Here is a 21,022-nt window from a genome sequence, read left to right as displayed (position 1 = left end):
GGATAAGTTCTTCCACTTGATAAGGTACTCTGAAATTGATCGATTTCGTAGCTGTCGAGTTCTTGTTTCTATAACTGCTTCCGGTTCCAATATAATTTTTCCTTCTTCGTCAAGTTCTGGAAATATTGTTTGAACTGGGAGCTTGTCGCCTATAACCTTCTTTAAGCATGAAACATGGAAAACTGGGTGCAATCGAGAAGCTGCAGGAAGCTCCAATTTGTATGCCATAGTACCAATCTTTTGCAACACCTTGTACGGACCATAATACTTTGGTGATAATTTATTATCCTTCTTAGCTTGCTTGAGGGACATTTGCTTATATGGTTGTAGCCGTAGGAATACCCAATCACCTACATCAAAACTTCTTTCACTGCGATGCTGATCTGCCTGTTGTTTCATTCTATTCTGTGCCAACACAAGGTTATCCTTTAAGAGTTGGAGGACTTGTTGTTGATGTTCGATGTGATGTTCCACTGCCTGAACCTTAGAATTTTCTCTTAAATATGATGTGATGGATGGTGGGTGATACCCATAAAGTGCCATAAATGGGGTCATTTTTGTTGCTGTATGAAAGGAAGTGTTATACCACCATTCAGCCAGAGGCAACCATTTGACCCATTGTGTCTGTTTATCAGATACAAAGCAACGAAGGTATCCTTCCAAACATTTGTTTACTATCTCAGTTTGCCCATCGGATTGAGGATGATAAGATGAGCTATGAGCTAACTGAGTACCAAGACAAGAAAATAATTCTGTCCAAAAATTTCCAGTGAAAATGGGATCTCTGTCACTTACAATAATCTTTGGGTTTCCATGTAGCTTTTGAACTGTTTCCATAAATGCAGTAGAAACTGTACTGGCTTTAAATGGATGTGATAATGCACAAAAGTGTGCATACTTCGTAAGTCTGTCAACTACCACCATGATGACACTCTTTCCCTCAGACTTGGGTAAACCTGTGATAAAATCCATTGAAACCTCCTCCCAACGTTGGCTTGGAATGGATAAAGGTTGTAATAGACCCGGTGTCTTAATTGTTTCAACTTTATTTTGCTGGCAAACCAAACATTCCGCCACAAACTTTTGAATATCTGATTTAAGGCCATCCCAAAAAAATTCCTTCTTAACCCTGTGGTAAGTTTTTAAAAATCCTGAGTGCCCTCCTAAGGGAGAAGTGTGAAATTCCATAAGAATCTTTTGTTTTAGCTGGGAATTCTTACATAGGTATAAGCGATCTTTGTACCATAGCGAATCATTTTTCCAGCTAAATGTATCAGAAGTACTGGAATCTTGTTGTAGCTTTTGAATAAGTGCCCACACTTCTTCGTCGTTCTTCCATTCCTCCCTTGCTTCGTTTATCCAATCTGGTTGGATAATAGAAATGGCACACAACAATGCTTCCACATCCTCATCCTTTCTTGAGAGTGCATCTGCCACCACATTTTGCTTCCCTTTTTTGTAGATGATTTCAAAGTCATAACCCAACATCTTTGTGACCCACTTTTGTTGCTCTTCAGAGGATAATCTTTGTTCTAAAAAGTATTTAAGGCTATCATGATCCGTTTTTACCTTGAAGTGTCTTCCCATTAGGTAGGGTCGCCATTTCTTAAGTGCATGGAGTATTGCCAACATTTCTTTCTCATAAATAGCTTTTCTTAAAAACTTTCCCTTGATTGGACGACTTTCAAAAGCAATGGGTCTTTCATCTTGCATTAGAACAGCACCAATTCCATTTCCTGAAGCATCACATTCCACAATAAAGGTTTTTGTGAAGTCCGGCGTAGCTAAGACCGGTGCTTGGCACATTGCCTCTTTAAGATGTTCAAAGGCCTTTGTTGCTTCCGAATTCCATGAAAATGAATCTTTCTTCAATAATGTTGTTAGAGGTGCAGCTATTCTCCCATAATTCTTAACAAACTTGCGATAATACCCTGTCAACCCAAGAAATCCTCGCAGATGCTTTATGGATGTGGGGATTTTCCATTCCTTAATGGCTTTAATTTTGCTAGGGTCTACCTTAACTCCTTCATGAGATACAATATGACCCAAATATTCCACCTCTGGACTCCAAAGAAACATTTGGATCTTTTTGCATATAATCGTTTCTCCTCCAATAGTTGTAACACCCTGTCAACATGTTCAACATGATCCTTCCAAGACTTGCTGTAGATTAGTATATCATCAAAAAATACTAACACAAATTTTCTAAGGAATGGTTTGAAAATTGAATTCATCAAACCTTGAAATGTTGAAGGTGCATTGGTAAGGCCAAAAGGCATGACCAGAAATTCATAATGACCCTCATGAGTTCTAAATGCTGTTTTCGGAATGTCTTCGACCTTCATTCTAATTTGATGATATCCCGAACGAAGATCCAACTTGGTGAAGTAAATTGATCCATGCAATTCATCCAGTAATTCATCAATAACAGGAATGGGGAACTTATCTTTAATAGTGAGCTTGTTGAGCTCCCTATAATCTGGACACATGCGCCATGATCCATCCTTCTTGTGCACCAATACTACTGGAGCTGAGAAAGAACTTTGACTCGGTTGAATTATACCAGCCTCTAACATTTCTGCAACCATACGTTCAATTTCACTTTTTTGGACATATGGATATCTGTACGGCCTGATGTTTGGAGGAACACTTCCTGGAATCAGATGAATAGCATGATCATGATCACGCATAGGTGGGAGACCTTTGGGAGTATCAAATACCTTGGAATGATCGTCCAGGACTTTTTGGAGATCTGGAGAAATAGATGATTCCAATGTGGAAACATCTAGTGAACATAATTGTGCAATTACACCTCTTTGCTCCTTTTTTAGAAGCTTTGTCATTCCATTAGAGCTGATTATCTTTCCTGGTTTCCCTGCAATACCCCTTAATTCAACTTCCTTTCCTTCCACAGAAAATTTCATGAAAAGTTCTTGAAAATTAAAAGCTATTGTACCCAAGGATTGTAGCCATTGGACTCCTAGTACAACATCAGCACCTCCCATTGGAATGGAAAGCATTGGGCTAGTCAATACATATTCTCCCATGGATAGCTTGATATTATGGCACTTTCCAGAACAATTTATTGTTCCTCCATTTGCAATCATCACTTGACACTCTGGAGCTGGATATAGGAAGCAATTCAATTCTTTTGCTACCCTACAATGAATAAAATTGTGGGTGCTTCCTGAATCAATCAACACTATTACCTTTTTCTTCTTGATTTGTCCTTCTATCTTGATGGTTTGAGGAGTGGTAATTCCCACCAATGCATTACAAGATATGGTTGGATTTATTTGTTCTTCATCTAGGCTTTGTTCCTGGAATATATCCTCTTCTTTTGACCTTTCTTGCTCCTTTTCTTCTTCCTCTTCACAATCTATGTAGAATAATTTCTTCTCAGCACATTTATGACCTTTTGTGTATTTGCTATCACAATTGTAACAAAGCCCTTTTGCTCTTTTTTCTTCCAATTGTTGTGGTGTCAACCTTGTAGGTTGTGGAAGACTATGGGCAACAACACTTCCTTCTTTATAGTTGTGAATGGTATGCTTCCTAGTTGCCATAATTTTGCTTTCCATTTTTCTTGCTAACCTGAATGCCTTCTCTAATGAATCAGGTTCCCAAAGGCGCACATCATGTTGGATATTATCCTTTAAAGACCCTATGAACACATCAATCCTATGATCTTCTGGAATATCTTTTACCCTTATGTTCAATTTTTGGAACTCCTCAATGTGCTCCATTATTGAACCCTTTTGTTTGAGACTTATCAATTGGCTAAAAAAAGTGTTGCTTTTTGTATCCTCATAATGTGCTATTAATTCTTCCGTAAAAATGGCCCAAGTGATAAATGGTTTACGAGAACAAAGCCATTGATACCATACAAACTGATTTGGTTCCAAATATAAAGTTGCCATACGTACCTTTTGTGTGTTTTGCACATTATTGAGATCGAAAAATTGCTCCATCTGTAATATCCATGTGGCGGGATCCTTGCCATCAAACTTCCTCATATCGATTTTTGGAACATGGTGAGTCTTTGATCCAACATTAGAGTCTATGGAATCATGATTAACATTTCTTTTGTCCTCATCATGAGTTTCCTTTACTACCTTTTCACCATTAGTGACCCTTTCTTGTAGCAACTTCTTCAATTCTTCCATGTTTGTATTCAAATCTATCTTCAAATTTGCCATCGAATCCTCCATCTTAGCTTCCATGCCCTTTATCTTAGATTCCACGCCATTTACCTTAGATTCCACGCCACTTATCTTAGCTTCTGTTAGCTTTTGTGAGCGTGACATTTGTTGCACTTGTTCTTGTAATTTTGATATATCATGTAGCATTTCTTCCTCTTCTTCATGAGTCATGCTAGAGCTTTCAGGTTCCTTACTAGGTGTTTGCATTTTCTTTCCTCGGGGCATCAGTTACCGATAATAATGCTTTACTCTACCCTTTGAATTCCGTTAAACCAAGCTTACACAAAAATTAAAAAAAAAACTACACACCTTTTTTCACTTTATAGAAGCCTGATATTGAATCTGATGTATCTCTGTAATTTCGGATCATCCAATTCTGAAATTGCTACCTGTAGTAGCCTTCTGCGTCCTCTTTCCAATGCCACAAGTCTGAGCCAAATTGGATTCTCCAAGGAAGAGTTATGTGAAATCTCCCACGGTGACTTGCTTTTAGACTGGTTCAGTAGAGCGAAGTTGTACGACGTGCCACGAGTCACTGTTTCAACCTTTGGATCTGAAAAACACCCACAAGAAACTACAGTCCGTCCTCTTTCTGTACCTTCTTACGAAACTTCAATCCAATGCTCAGAAAGAAAGTTATGACGATTTTCCCCAGGTCACTTGTTTTGAGTGTAATTCAGGAGTCATCAAAAAGACCAACTTCCTGAGATCATATCTCCGAAAATATCGCGCGAAAAGCTCTGAAATTCGGACCCAAGGTTCAGCGCGATGTCTTCTCAAATGGGTTTTTTTTTTGCGACTTCTGAAACGTCACAGAAAAAAAGTTATAGCGAAAATGCCACGATGACCTGTTTGGAGCAGCGAAACCCTAGAATCCAAAGCTCTGATACCAAATGTTATGAAACCAGCTCAAGAAAAGATAGAAAAGAAAGATCAACACCTTAGAATTCAGCCTCTTCGAGGGGGCAACCTCCTTTACATTACATAAATGAACAATTCTTGGATGATACAAATGAAAATACCTCCTTTCTATATATAGGAGTCTAAGTGGTCCCAATACAATCAGAGCCTACATAACAATAATATTGTAGGGCACAACAATAACAATAGTGGGCTTCTATGTGGCACAATAGTAACAATATGGGCACTACATGGGTACATAAATATAAATAAGGGGTATAACTACAATAGTAATGGGGTAATCACTAGTATTATAGGGACCCAACAGTTTATATATTAGAGATTATGGCCAAGGATTATATTGGTTATAACTAGTAAGGATTATATGCCTTAGGGATGAGAAATTATATGGGTTGGTATTATATGTGAGGGTGAGATGTTGATCTTATGAAAATTAGGTTTTAGGGGTTATTATGTGTTGATAAGAATAACATATATATATTAAGGGCTATGGTGAGGGACATAAGTGATATTAATGTTAATGATTATTTGGTTTAGGATTGAAAATATATAGTGGCCAATATTGTATGAGTTATATCTATATATATATATATATATATATATATATATATATATATATATGTACGAAGTAAATGTTTTTAAGCTTATGTTTAAAGGATCATGGTTATAGGTGTTATAGGTTATAAAGAATAATCTTATGATTTTTATAGGTTCAGATGTTATAGTATATAATGGTTTTTGAGTTAGTATTTGAAGTGGATTGGGGTTATAGGTGCTATAAGGTTTAGTATTTAAATCTTTTTAAGGTTGAAATGGTTCTCTTAGTTAGGTATTAGGGTTTAAAGTTTCTATATAGACTATGGTTATACGGGTTACTAATTTGAAGTATTCTGGATTATGGGCGATAAGTTATATTTTATGGTAATAAGTGTTATATGGAATGGATTTTTACTAGTTAAGGATTGTAAGCATTATAGCTGAGTGGTTAGGTTTCATTGTGGTTATCACTTAAGGATTATAGGGTTTATGTTTTATAGTTCATAATGAATAAGGGTTAAGGCTTATGAGTAATATTAATGAGGGATTAGAGTCTACATTAATAATTATTATTCATTAGTGGTTATTTATTATAATTTACTATGTGCCATGGACATTAAGGGCTAAGGGTGACACGAGATAAGTGTTCTAAGTATTACAAGGTCTAGTAGTTACTAATAGATGAAACATAAAGAGTTAAATATTTTACTATTTAGGCTATATAAATATTGGTGCTACAATAGATAAGTGTTATATGGGTTGGGTTTTTAATGGTAAGGAATTTTGCATTATACTTACAAATGGATATGGATTAGAGGTTTTAGGATTTGTAGGTGAATTATTGGTTATTATGTTTGCAATTATGAGGATTAGGTGTATCTATAGGCTATTAAAAAAATAGTTATACTCTAGTTACATTGATTTGTAATTAGGCTCAACATCGGGGCAAGGGTTACACGTTTCAACCTATGTGGATTTTATAATAACTATATGACTTTTGAATTATTATTAATATGAGTAGGAGCTAAGTATTGTAGGTTATAATGATTAAGTATGATAGTTGTTATAAGATTTAGAGAGTATACACATTAAAAGGATTGGTATTTAAGGGTTATGTAGATTACGTACTATTGTTTATAACAAGTGTAGATCCATCTTAACAATGGATAGAGCCAAGAGGGATCAAATCTCTTTTCACTCTAAAGGAGATTTTCACCTCAAGAGATTCGTTCCCTCTCGACATTTGGTAGATCCGAAGTTAAGATGGATCTAGGTTGGTAAATATTAATTATTAATTAGTAAAATACAAATAACTACTTTTATTGTATTTTTAGAGTAATTTATTACAACTTTAATTTATCTTCTTTTCAAAAGGGTGGTAAAACTTATCAGCATGTATTTGTTAATGGGTAAAAATAATTGTCATTTTTTATTGATCTTGGTATTATAAACTAACTCATCACTATTGTTCAAGAAAACGACATCGATTAAAATAATTTACTAATAATTTTCAAAAAGTACAATTTCAATTTGAAAGGGTTAACTTGTCTACTTATTTCCAAAAAACATATACACTTACGAAATTAAAAATTATTTGAAATCATTCTGTAAAACTAAAATATAATTTATAATTAATAATAATTATTACAAAACCAATATCCCATTTTATCATTAAAACTACCTCTTTGCCCTTCTCATTTCAATAATTAAAAGGAATTTTTGAAAACACAAACAACCACTCTTATTTATATTTTAAAAGTAATTTGGTACAACTTTAATTATAATGGAGGATTTTGTGAGAAGACTTATTCAGTCTACCAGATCCATCAATAAAACGTTTAAATTGTCAACTCCTTTTGAACCAACTAATGTGGTTCATCATACCGAGGATGAACCACATTAGCAGATTTAGAGCAAGTCGACAATTTAAATATTTTATGTGATGGATCTATACAATTTTGTTTTCTCTTTTTTTAGAAGGGGGTAAAACCTATCATAGCTCATTTGTTAATGGAAAAAAATAATTATCATTGTTATTACTTTTGGTAATGTAAATTAATCACTATTATTCCAAGAAAACTGCATCAGTTAAAATAACTTATTAGTCATTTATAACAATAGACTTTCACTCTTAAAGATTTAACTTATTTACTTATTTCCAAGGAACATGAACTCATTACAAATTAAAAATAATCCATAAAATTAAAATATATATATTTTAACTAATAATATGTATAAAAAAACCACTATCCCCTTTCATTGTTAAAACCACTTCCTTAACCCTCTCATTTCATCCACTAAAATAAATCTAGAAATGATTGTCGAACTTTTAATTTTGTCAACCTACATGAATATTAAACTTATAAACTAAAAACCCCTCTTTTTTTAAAGAACGAGAGAAGAAGTTAATATTATTTTTAATTAATCAACCATGTCGACCATAAACATAGTGAAATATTAGCAAAATGTAAATAATAATGGGAATACAATCCTTTGCAATAAATTGTTGACCTCTTGTTACATGTAAAGAATAGGGTCTTTGCGATTATTGAGTTACAAAGGCTCCAATCAGTAGATCTTCATCACTCTAAAATACATTTCATGCTTATGCCTTTTACGTTTATCGCACCCTATTAGGTCCGTATAATACTAATGATGCCCCCATTACTATTGTAGTTGTATCCCTTATTAATATTGTTGTGCCCCTATTGTCCCCATATTGTTATTACTATGCCCCATAGAATCCCTCTATTGTTATTTTTGTGCCTTTATATTATTATTGTTAGGTCGGCTTGGTTATATTGTGACCCCTTAGACTCCTATATATAGAAAGGAGGTTTTGTCATTTGAATCATCCAAGAATTGTTCATTTATGTAATGTAAAGGAGGTTTCCCCCTCGAAGAGGCTGAATTCTAAGGCGTCGATCTATCTTTTCTATCTTTTGTGAGCTGGTTCCATAACATTTGGTATCAGAGCTTTGGATTCTAGGGTTTCGCTGCTCCAAACAGGTCATCGTGGCATTTTCGCTATAATGTTTTTTCGGCGCCGTTTCATATGCTAAAAAAAAAACCCATTTGGGTTGAAATCGTTCTGAACCTCAGGTTGAATTTAAGAGATTTTAGTGCTATATTTGCGGAGATATGATCTGAGGAAGTTGACCTGTTTGCAGACTCTTGAATTACATTCCAAACAGGTGACTTGGGGAAAATAGTAATAACTTTTGTTTTGAGCATCAGATTGAAATTTCGTAAGAAGTTACAGAAAGAGGACGGACTGTGGTTTCCTGTGTATATTTTTGAGATCCTAAGGTCGAAAAAGTGACATGTGGTACTTCATACAAGTTTGCTCTTCTGAAAAGGTATATAATAAGGTCATCTTGGGAGATTGTGCATAACTCTTTCTTGGAAAATCTAAATTCGATGAGATTGGTGGCATTGGAAAGAGGACACAGAGGGATACTGCGGTTTGCAATTTCAGAACTTAAAGATCTGAAAATACAGAGTTACAATCAATTCAATATCGAGCTCCTAAAATCAAGAAAAAGCGAGATGAGGAAGTTTGATGGCAAGGATTCGGTAAATTGGATACTACAGAAGGAGAAATATTTTGATCTACATAGTGTACCACTATTGCAAAAGGTATGTATTGCATCTTCATATTTAGAACAAGATCAATTTTTATGGTATAAAGGGCTTTGTTCTCGTAAAAAACTTGTTACGTGGTCAATTTTCACGGAGGAAATTATAGCACATTATGAGAATACAAAGAGCAACACCTTCTTTAGAGAAACACCACAACAATTGGAAGAAAAAAGAGAAAAAGGGATTTGTTACAAAGTGGAAAGAAAAATTATGGCAACGAGGAATTCTACCCCTCACAACTATAAACATGGAATTGTTGTTTCTCCTAGCCTTCCACAACCTACAAGGGTTACACCACAACAATTGGAAGAAAAAAGATAAAAAGGGCTTTGTTACAATGTGATAGCAAATGCACTAAAGGTCATAATTGTGCTAAGAAGAAATTATTTTACATAGAGTATGAAGAGGAGGAAGAAAAGGATCAAGAAACATCAAAAGAAGAGGATATACACCAGGACCCAACCCCAGAGAAAGAAGAAATGAATCTGACCATATCTTGTAAAGCATTGGCAAGAATTACCACTCCTCAAACTCTCAAGATAGAAGGACATATCAAGAAGAAAAAGGTTCAAGAAGTGAAAGATCACATCAAGAAAGAAGAAATGAATCCAACCATATCTTGTAATGCATTGACCGGAATTACCACTCCTCAAACTATCCAGATAGAAGGACATATCAAGAAAAAAAAATGTTCAAGAAGTGAAAGATCACATCGAGCATCAAGAAATGAATCTGACCATATCTTGTAAATCATTGGAAGAAATTACCACTCCTCAAACTCTCAAGATAGAAGGACATATCAAGAAGAAAAAGGTTCAAGCAGTGAAAGATCACATCGAGCATCAACAACAAGTTCTCCAACTTTTAAAGGATAATGCCACTTTGGTGAAAAATCGAATGAAACAACAGGTATATCAACATCGTAGTGAAAAACGTTTTGATGTAGGTGATCGGGTATTTTTACTACTACATCTCAAGCAAGCTATTTATGAGAAGGAAATGTTGGCAATACTACATGCACTTAAGAAATGGCGACCTTACCGAATGGGAAGACACTTCAAAGTAAAAATGGATCATGATAGTCTTAAATACTTTTTAGAACAACTATTATATTTAGAAGAACAGAAAAAATGGGTCACAAATATGTTGGGTTATGACTTTGACATCATCTATAGAAAAGGGAAGCAAAATTTTGTTGCAGATGCACTCTCAAGAAAGGATGAGGATGTGGAAGCATTATTTTGTGCTATTTCTATTATCCAACCAGATTGGACAAACGAAGCAAGGGATGAATGGAAGAAGGATGAAGAAGTATGGCCACTCATTCAAAAGTTGCAGAAGATCCCAATTCAAACAATATTGCCAAAACTTGAAGAGGAAGGAAAAGTCATATTGGAACCTGGAGCAGTCACAGAAACAAGAACCCGACAGCTACGAAATCGATCCATTTCGGAGTATCTCATCAAGTGGAAGAACTTATCCGCTGAAGATTCCACATGGAAGGATGAGAATTTTATACATAAGCATCCAGAACTACTCAAGCGTTGAGGAAAACACTTTTTTGAAGGAGAGGGGCATGTTAGGTCCCTATAATACTAATGATGCCCCCATTACTATTGTAGTTGTATCCCTTATTAATATTGTTGTGCCCCTATTGTCCCCATATTGTTATTACTATGCCCCATAGAATCCCTCTATTGTTATTTTTTTGCCTTTATATTATTATTGTTGGGTCGGCTTGGTTATATTGTGACCCCTTAGACTCCTATATATAGAAAGGAGGTTTTGTCATTTGAATCATCCAAGAATTGTTCATTTATGTAATGTAAAGGAGGTTGATGTAACCTTGCATCATTTTCATGATTCCATTAACTAGATTAGTTAAACACATACTTGATATTATAAACACCAACTCATGCAAGGAATCCACATCATAAAAGCAACACAACAGGAAACCACGTCATTAGACAATGATATACCTTGGAAACCCCGTAGGTGAAGACCAACAAACGTTTAATTTTATTATTAAACGCTCGTGAGGGTGTTCACCCCTCACTTAATGGCTTATAAGGGAGTCCATTCCTTAACCATTGTCATAAAATATTATAATAAAATATCGTTTAAATACAAAAGCTATTACAATCATCATGATATCATTTACCCACAAATATTCAGTCTTCATGTCTTAGTGGCTTGATTGTTCTTTCAATGGACCACCCTGCAACTCGCATTCATTTGCATGGACCATGTTAAATATAATCTATCATTTCTTGCCATTGTTGTCGTTAGCATTCATTGGTATCATGATTACATAAAGTATTAATCAACCAATTCATAAATCTATACTAGTGGTGCTTCACCATCTATTCATGTACATTCATGAAATGGAAAAAAAATATTGTGACATGCTTCCTTTAACAACACTGCATATGCATTATTTATAAGCATATAACCATCAATGCATGTCTATGACCAAATACCACATTAACTAATATTCTCCTTGCATAAGAACACATTCTTTCAAGACAAATCACTACAATTGTCAAGACATTCCTTTAAAGGAAACTAACATATTAGTTATAATGTTCTTACAAGTGAATTACATAAACATTATCAAAATAACTAGCCCTTTAGCTATTACTTTTGGTGCATGAAAATACGTAAAGAAAGCTAACACGACATGTTTTCATTTCCCACATGCAAATGTATATTCTTTCCAATGAAAGCTAACACAAATATTGCATGCATATACATTTTATTCCAAAAGAAACTAAGATAATAGTTATGATAGAATACAAGTAATCTCATATATTTTTTCTAAAGAAATATGGCTCAATAGTTCTTTTGTATATGAAAATAACGTATCTCTACAACATAATGGTTATTCTTTGTGCATGCAAGAGCTTATCATAATAGCCCTTCTTTAATGTATGCAACACATATTCATGTCTCTAGAATTCTACCATCATTAGGTATTATTCTCATGTAAACAAATACATACTTCTTTTTCAAAACGAATTTAATATAACCTCATTTCTCTATCTTCCTATATGAAAGTTTCTCAGGCTTCCTTTTCAAGAAATTACCATAGATAACCATCTTTTATGCATAAAAACTGCACAACAATAACAAGGTTAAATTAACCTTTTATGCACCTAAATCGAGAAATTGACACAATTGGTCTAGCCAGACAATCTTTTCAAGAGATCATTATTTTCAAGAAAATTAACATAATAACCTTCTTTATCTACACGCATAAACATAATTTCTATATCACAATGACTACTCTTTGTGCATGCAACATGTTTTTTTTAACACAATCACCCTTACTTCAATGCATGTAATATTTTCAAGAAACAAGCATGTTTTCTTGTTCTTGTTCAAAGATTCATTCATATGCATCTTTTAAGAAAGCAATATTTATTTTCATCAATTCATGCACAAAATAATTTCAGGAATTACCCTCTTTAACTTATCTTCATTTTCAAGAAAAATAACCTCGATAGCATGGATCTTTTTTTTAAATACAATGTGCGATTTGTTTTTAGGAAATTAACAAATTAATATATTCCTTTCTTTTTCATTTCCAAGAAAATCCACCCTAATTAGTTGTCCTTTTTGTGAATTAAACACATATTTAACCTAGGTTTCTGCACACAAAATTCATCAATATTTTTACAGATATTAAGTATGGCAATTGAGTTATACGGTTAATTGTAAACACATATTTAACCTAGGTTTCTTTAACATAGGTTTCTGCACACAAAATTCATCAATATTTTTCAAAGGTATTAAGTATGGAAATTACGTTTGAGGATTAACTTTTACTATGAATGCAAGAACAATTACAACATTATTTTTGCATTGTCCTATTGCCATTTATTCATTCTACAATACAAAGCTTGTAACTATCTAAAAAAAATTCCATGTCATGATTGTTCAAATAAATGTACTATATTGCATACCTCATTAACTTGAAATATGCTCCCTATTTTACAAACCTCTTCACGACCTCCGCAATAAAGCTCCAATACAGTTGCTTTTACACTAATTCTTAATTTTTATGCACTTGTGCGACCTAACACAGGACTTGAGCCATCCTCCAGTCTCGTCTGGACCATGGGGAGGTGAAGGTGGGTTGTCATGGGACAATGGGGTCTATACGGCGATACACCATATTGTAATTTTCAGTGAGAGAGATATTGATTCTATTATGATAGAGTACGATAAAAATGGATTTTCGCATTGGTCTGTGAGACATAGTGGATGAGGAGGCTTCCATTGTCACAAGGTACATGTATACTTGACGTTATAGTTAGATCGTATAGTTCATTATTAAATTTGATGCCTTATTCCTACCGCACTATTTTTATTTTTTTAATCAAACAAATATTTACCCTTTGGAATATCTTACAGAAATAAGAAAACTTTACAGATTTGAGTCCTCAACTGTCGAACAAATTCTCCAAAACTTCCAAAATTAATTATTCCTATTCCTCATGTAAAAATGGTATTCCCGAATAAAGAAAGCAAAGTGGTTATCAAGAACTCATTTTAACTTTTATTTGTTCTTGGTGGAAATGATAATAATATTTCTACTCATGTAATTATATGATTTTTACCGAAGCTTCTAAGGTAGGGGTATTACAGTAACCATTATAGCTATGGATTTGATTCTCATTATTGTTTGCATTCAATGTTTAACAATGGAACATTAGCCAGAAATGGATATTATAACATGCAGGGATACAACAAATAGATACCATCAAAGCCTCAATCAAATAATTCTATTTGGAGAAACAAAAAATTCATGCTTTTAAATACCCTACTGTTGTTGGGAAAAGTATCCAATACGGAATGACCCTATCCCACTCTAAGGGTGATAGTACCTCAGCAACAACTGAATGCAAAGCTATTCAAGATTACTTCTTTATGAGATGTAAGAGAGAGGAGGAAGAGATCCACTAACCGTTATCTTTCGCTAATGATTGATCCAATCTTCCCTCTTTGCTGCTTGCTCCCAGCTCCTTGCTCTTTCACTGGCCCAGCTACACAAAGATCCTGTAAAAGCACAAGAAAGGGAAACTACAAGAAGCATACATCCATAATTGATTCAAGGATTAGAATAAATCAAATATACAAGCATCAATACGCCATTGAGACACATGCATATAGAAGAACCTCAAATGCTTTATTAATGGAAGAAGTAAAGTTCTGAGAGTGTTACAACCATAAGAGGCCCAATCCAGCAACACCTCCCAGCAGAAAGAAATCTCCTCTTCACCTCCTTCAAGCAAATCACCCAATAGTTCTATACTCAAACCAACAGCACTTCCTTACAGTCACAAGATTCCAGCCCCCTAGACCTCATGAGAGAGCTCTATATATAGGAGATTTGGAGAAAGGATGAGTCAGCTTGAGGCTGGCATGAAGCTAACTAGTGTCCTCTCCCACTTCAGTTATTCTTCAGTTCTTGAGTCCACTTGGAGTTTCTTGCTTCCACTTGGAGATCAAGATCCTCTTACTCATCACAAGGCGAATTCCCTGATCCAAGTGTCATTTTGGAAGCTTCCTGGGCATTTGACACATTGAGGAATGACTGTGCCACTTGGCCAATCTCGCCCAGTGCAGGTAGCCTTCATTAGAGTTGACATTCAGCGCAGGTACAGAGTGGAGCAGTTGACATTCAGCGCAGATGCTCAGTGGAGCAGTTGACATGATCCAAAACTAGCTTGTTTTTGAGTGTTTTCAGGTGGAGAACTGATATTTAGTGTTGTGGTTTGCTGACCTTGTTCCTCTAGGGGTAGGAACAACATGTTTAGGGACTTTGGATCCCTCAGATTATTGACATTTCATGCTTCATGTTGTAAGGCACAAAAATGTCTATAACAGTTGCCCCCTAAAGTATGAGGTCGTTCATCGGGTGAAATGCTTTATCAGGAGGATCCGAAGTTCATTCAATCGCTGAGAGGCGCCCTGTAATAACATACAATACAATACATTATTTTTCATTTTGCTTTCATGATCTAGCTGAGGCGGGCATTCCCATGCTCAGCTTTATAAATTCATTTTGGTACATATAACAGACGACCGTCTGATGGTAGACTGATAATTCTCTGCTGAAATTATCATCCTTTGAGTAGGATGATCATCTGCTGTAATAATGTACATATCAAATGTCTTTATATTTCCTGAATATATATCGCAGCCCGGATGGATGAAACTAGATCCGGGGTCTTCAAACTCGTTCGATCTTCACTCTAAGTACAAGCCGATCCATGTGAGAATTACGCTGAAGTCGAACATGGAAAGACATCGCTTGATTACCGGTCAATAATGTAAACCATTAACAAGCGCGAGAGGAATCACCGATAATGATAATGACCCTCAAGGTACTGCAGTACAATTCACGTGGTGTGAATAAAGGACTTGGCGTCGAACACCACGCAAAATCTTCTGGTTGAAGGTCATTGATGTATACCTGTCGCCGGAAGTGAGAAACTTGCCATTGAGGCATGCAAGCTTCAAAGTACTGGGGGGGGTGTTCCTAGATCAACTTCTTGGATAATGAGCTGAAGTCGACAAGAAGCGATCCGTCAAAGGAGGGCCTTAATGAATCCCACATCAGTGACACGGAACGGAGCTAATGATTTTAGTGGAGGTGAAAACAATCTGTGAAATATGATTCAGGGTGGCGATCATGGGTGGATGAAGGATAATGTATGGCAGTGGATGGGATACGGTTGACTCTTTCTGAACAACATCTCTTGAACATATAACGACACTGATGTGATGGATCGGTAGCATTACCCCAAATGCGGATGGTTTGGCGAAGACCATGGTGACGAGACCGGTGAATGAAAACAACCCAACCCGATGTGATACGGAGGACAAAGTGTCATGTTCAAGAGCAACTTGCTACCATTAAAGCTTTGAGGTTCTCCCAATTTTTCCCCAGTCATTTATGACCAGTACCTCTTTATTTTTGTCAAGCTTGAGGAGGATAACATATGCTTGTTCTATAACCTGCCCTTCGGGCAAGCCCATCGCTATTTTTTAACGAGCTTAGCGATAGGGAAACTCGTTCTCGTCTAAAGACAAGTTTGTCGCTATTTAATCATTTTAACGAGTCTAACGACAAAGAAAACTCGGTCCTTTTCATTTTTAGAGAGTCTGAAAAGGTACAGAAAGTTAACTCCAAAATTCCTTTTTCGTCATCCAATCCCTTAAGTCCGAAAAAGTATAAAACAATACAGAAGGGATGAGTTTTCGATAACTTTAACGAGCCGAATAAAACAAGCGCTCGACCTTTTTGTGTAATAATCCCTCAGGTCCAAAAAGATTAAAATCTAGAGGAGGGATAGCTCTTCTGGTCACTTTAACGAGATGGAAGGCCAAAACTCGGCAAACTTTTCATTTTTTACGAGTCAGGAGAAAAGAGCTCAAAGAAGACTCGTCTTTTGAGGAACGAGTGATAAACAGGGATAGCAGCAGATTCCAGGTACAGGTTGGAATTTTCCAATCACGGCAGTGTCACAAGGATGGCTAAGTGAAATCACTCTTCGCAGTTGTTCCTCAAAATGGGTAAACAATCATATGGGGGTGAACGATCGGCCAAATGGAATGGAGGCGACAGGTGCAAACACGACCAAGGCTTTTTATGGCTAATAAATTTACGATCACAATGGTTATTTACCGGAATAGGTTCATTTTTTAATGAGCTTAAACTCTGGAGGAAACTTTTGCTCACGCTTTTCTATTTTTTAACGAGCATAAATTCCACGGTAAAACTGCTCGATCTTATGTTTATTTTTTAACGAGCATGAACTATGTGCTAAAACTGCTCGATCTTATGTTTATTTTTTAACGAGCATGAACTATGTGCTAAAACTGCTCGGATATATGGTCAAATTTTGATTTTTTACCATTACTAGCTTTTCTCTTTTCAAATATAGTACTGTATTTTCAATTGCTGCAACAAACTTTGTTAGAAATGAATAATATTTGCATGGAAATGAGATTATAACCCTAATATTTCACTTTGAACTACGTAAAAAGCTATTTAAAAGGTGTTTTTACCTCTCATTTACCATTTCATTTGCATTTGGTTTGTTGGAGCTCTGGAGGTGCCTCTTCCCCCTTGATTTTCATCAGCTGATTCCGGGAGATTCTGCGGACGATTTTCGGCGCCGTCTGGACCAGGTAGGAGCTAAACCCTAGCTCTTTCTTTTCATGGTTTCCTTTTCCAGTTTCATGCCTGTTTTCCAGCCTTTCTGAGCCCCTGGGGTTTTGCCAGGGCGCCCTAGCTTCAGCGCAGGTTCCCCATTCGAAACCTGCGCTGAAGGTCAAGCTGCCTTAAGGCAGACTGACCCTCAGCGCAGGTGGGAGACTCTCTGCCTGCGCTGGGCTCAGAAAACTGGGTTTTCAGGTCATTTTTTGATGATTTTTTCGCCAGTTTTTCATCAAAATCAGGAACTTACTCCTTCTCTTGTTTGCTTTGCAGGGAACCTTGAACAAAATGTCCCTTACATGGCGAGAACGAGAACATGAAGAGGAGGACATGATTTCCCTCCATGACCTGGTCACGGTGAACGCACTGCGGAACTGTGGCCTGCTGAAGTTCTTCCGTATCTCTAGCATGAGAGCACAGATTTCTTTACTGCAGTATATGCTTGATGCTTGGGATCCTGTTAACCAAGTGTTCCAGATTAGGGGAAAGTCCATCCCCTTGACCATAGAGGACATGTACTTCTTGACTGGATTGTCAAGACGAGGTGCCCCCATTTCCTTATCAGGTACGGCCCGGGGGACTGATTCCACCAAAGATTATGTACGCCAGTATTGCAGGGAAGGTTCTCAGCCGAGCAGAGACGGCAAGATTGTTATCCGTGAGATTACTGATCGGGCTCTCAGGTCCATTCTGTTCACTATTGGTAGGATGGCCAGTAGTGCAGCTTTACATGTTGCCAACAGGTCTTATATGCAGCACGCCTTGGAGTGTCTCCAACCGAAAGTATTCAACTGGTGTGATGCAGTACTTGTTCAGATGAAAAGTCAATTGACCAAGGTAAAGGGCGGGAAGCTGAAGAACTTTGGATTTGGTTCTATTCTGACTGCCTTCGCCTTGGAGAAAATCCCACTGATGTAGCCTCAGTACATCATACTCGACTTGCCTTCTCCGACCGAGCCACGCATGCAGAGGTGGGTCGACCACATGTCTAGGCATGCTGGTCAACCTCAGATTACTTTTACTGAGGCCTTCTTCAGGTGGTTCGAGCGCCAGGAGATGGCGTTTTCCGAGTATCCATATGTGGGTATGGATTTCCGAGGTGATCCGGATTTGGTGCTACCGAATGGCGAACAGTGGGGCGCCATTGGTAAACTCCTTGACCATATTACTGTTTACTGTTCTTATTCATAATGTTGATGTGCTTTATTCTATCAAGACTTTTAATTGTACTCTTGGGTGTATGCAGATATTGGTCCTGTTCGTCCAGCAGTTCGTCCGAGATCGCCCGCTGCTGCCCCGGCAGTGGAGCCTGCTAGGAGAGTTGTTATTCGTGATCTTGACGATACTGAGACCCTTACAGCTGTGCAAGAGCAGGTTGAGAGCCTTACTCGTGGTCTTCCGGGTGTACAGATTGACGAGTTACCTTTACAGCTGCAGCGGCATACTATTGGTGTGCCTAGACGATGGACTCGTCTCTTGCGCATGATTGCATAGGCCGTGACGTACTATCATGAGCACCACTAGGCTAGGGTGCCCCCTAGCATCTTTTTGAGTTTTAGGTCATATGACCAATTTTGTCTTGGTTACAGAACATTATGTATGAACTATATAAACAGCTTATATATATTTTGATTTTCGAGTTTTATTCTGGTTGATTTATGTGATCCATATGTACAATCTTTGATGATGTGTCCCTTTTATAAATGTTGCAAATGTCTATCTAACACATAGTTCGCTAATGAATCAGTTAATGTGTTTAAGTTTCTTGAAATATGTTGATATTGAATTGAATCAAATCGTCTTTCCAAGATCTTAACCCTTAGGAACATGCGATAAATAGCTGGATTGCGAACAGAATATATACCATTGAGTTGTAGTATTACGAGCTGTGAGTCTAGCCTGACAATTAGTCGGCGTATGCCACGTGCGATGGCATCAGAGAGTAGTTCTATCAACGCGCTATACTCAGCGATGTTATTCGTTGATTGCCCAATACATACACCTCTGAAACTCACTAACTCGCCGCTTGGATCAAAAATGGCCCAGGCTGCGGAGGATAGGTTCCGCGAACTACGACTCGCTCCGTCGGCATATCCAACACATGTTTCCAGAAGGTTTGACATCTGTAATAAATGAAAAAGGTGGATCACTCGACCAGAACAAATACTTTAGCGAAAACAAAATACAACAAAAGCATGCAGGTTACCATTTAAGCATAGTAACGCTTGAGGTACAACCCGTTGCGGGGCTGCGCCAGTGGAATTCCATTGTAATCCATTAACTCGTAGGCTCCTTTTGCTAACACCCTTTTAAAAATATAGGGGCCCATCCATAAGGACTTGAATTTACCTGCTCCCAATTTATCGGATTCTTGGTCATAAAGCAAGACCAAATCACCTTCTGAGAAGACACGGGGTTTGACATTTTTGTCGAACTGAGCCTTGACTCGTTTCTTATGGGCCTCGTTAGCCAAAGCGGCATCACGACGGGTTTCATCCAACTGGATTAATTCCAAGAAACGAGCCTCTTCTTCTGAAGTTCCGGGGAGAAGATTGATTGCGAGTTTAAGCGATGAAATTTCGCACTGGATTGGTAAGACTGCTTCCAGGCCATACACCAGTTGAAAAGGTGTGAACCCGGTTGCGTTCTTTACCGAGGTCCGGTAAGCCCACAAAGCTGAGTACAGGATTAGGTGCCATCTTCTTTTATGAACCCCGATCATCCTTTGCAACATATGCTTCAGGACCTTGTTGATCGCCTCAACTTGTCCGTTGGCTTGCGGATAATATGGGGTAGAGCTGTCGTGAGATAGCCCTAGCTTGGCAGCTAATTCGACCATCATGTGATTGCGAAAATGCGATCCATGATCTGTAACTATAGCCTGTGGTACGTCGAACCTGGCGACTACATGATTGAAAAAGAAAAGGGCAGCTGTGTCACCAATGTTATCCAATGTAGGCATCGCCTCGGCCCATTTGGTAAAATAGTCAACAGCGACTATAATATACCCATGCCCCCCGGTCGAGGTGGGGTTACATTGCATGAAATCGATGCCCCACTTGGCGAAGGGCCCAACAGCAACTATCGGCTGCAAAGGTGCGGGTGGTCGTTTGGTTTTGCTATCAAAAATCTGACAAGCATGGCAACTTCTGACTGCGGTTATGCAATCTTTGAACATGGTTGGCCAGAAGTATCTTGCTCGTAAGATTCTTTGTGTTGTTGCATATCCAGACTGATGCCCCCCACACGCGCCTGAATGACAATCATTCAGGGCTTTTTCGGCCTCCTCATGGGTAAGGCACCTCCTCAGAACTGTATTGACACCGCGACGGTAAAGTGAATCACCGACGATCATGTAGTCTTTTGCTTGGTATCGTATACGTTTTTGTTCGGAGCGAGAGGTGTTAGGCCTAAACTTTTGGGTTTGGAGATAAACTAAGATATCTCCATACCACTCATCGCTTACAGATATCAGAAACAAACTTTCGTC

This window comes from Pinus tabuliformis, chromosome 8, assembly GCF_031772625.1.
Source record: "Pinus tabuliformis cultivar Carrire ecotype Pingquan chromosome 8, CPIR1, whole genome shotgun sequence".
NCBI classification, from domain to species: Eukaryota; Viridiplantae; Streptophyta; class Pinopsida; order Pinales; family Pinaceae; genus Pinus; species Pinus tabuliformis.
The sequence above is the reverse complement of the archived record's forward strand: the minus strand, read 5'-3'. Positions refer to the sequence as shown.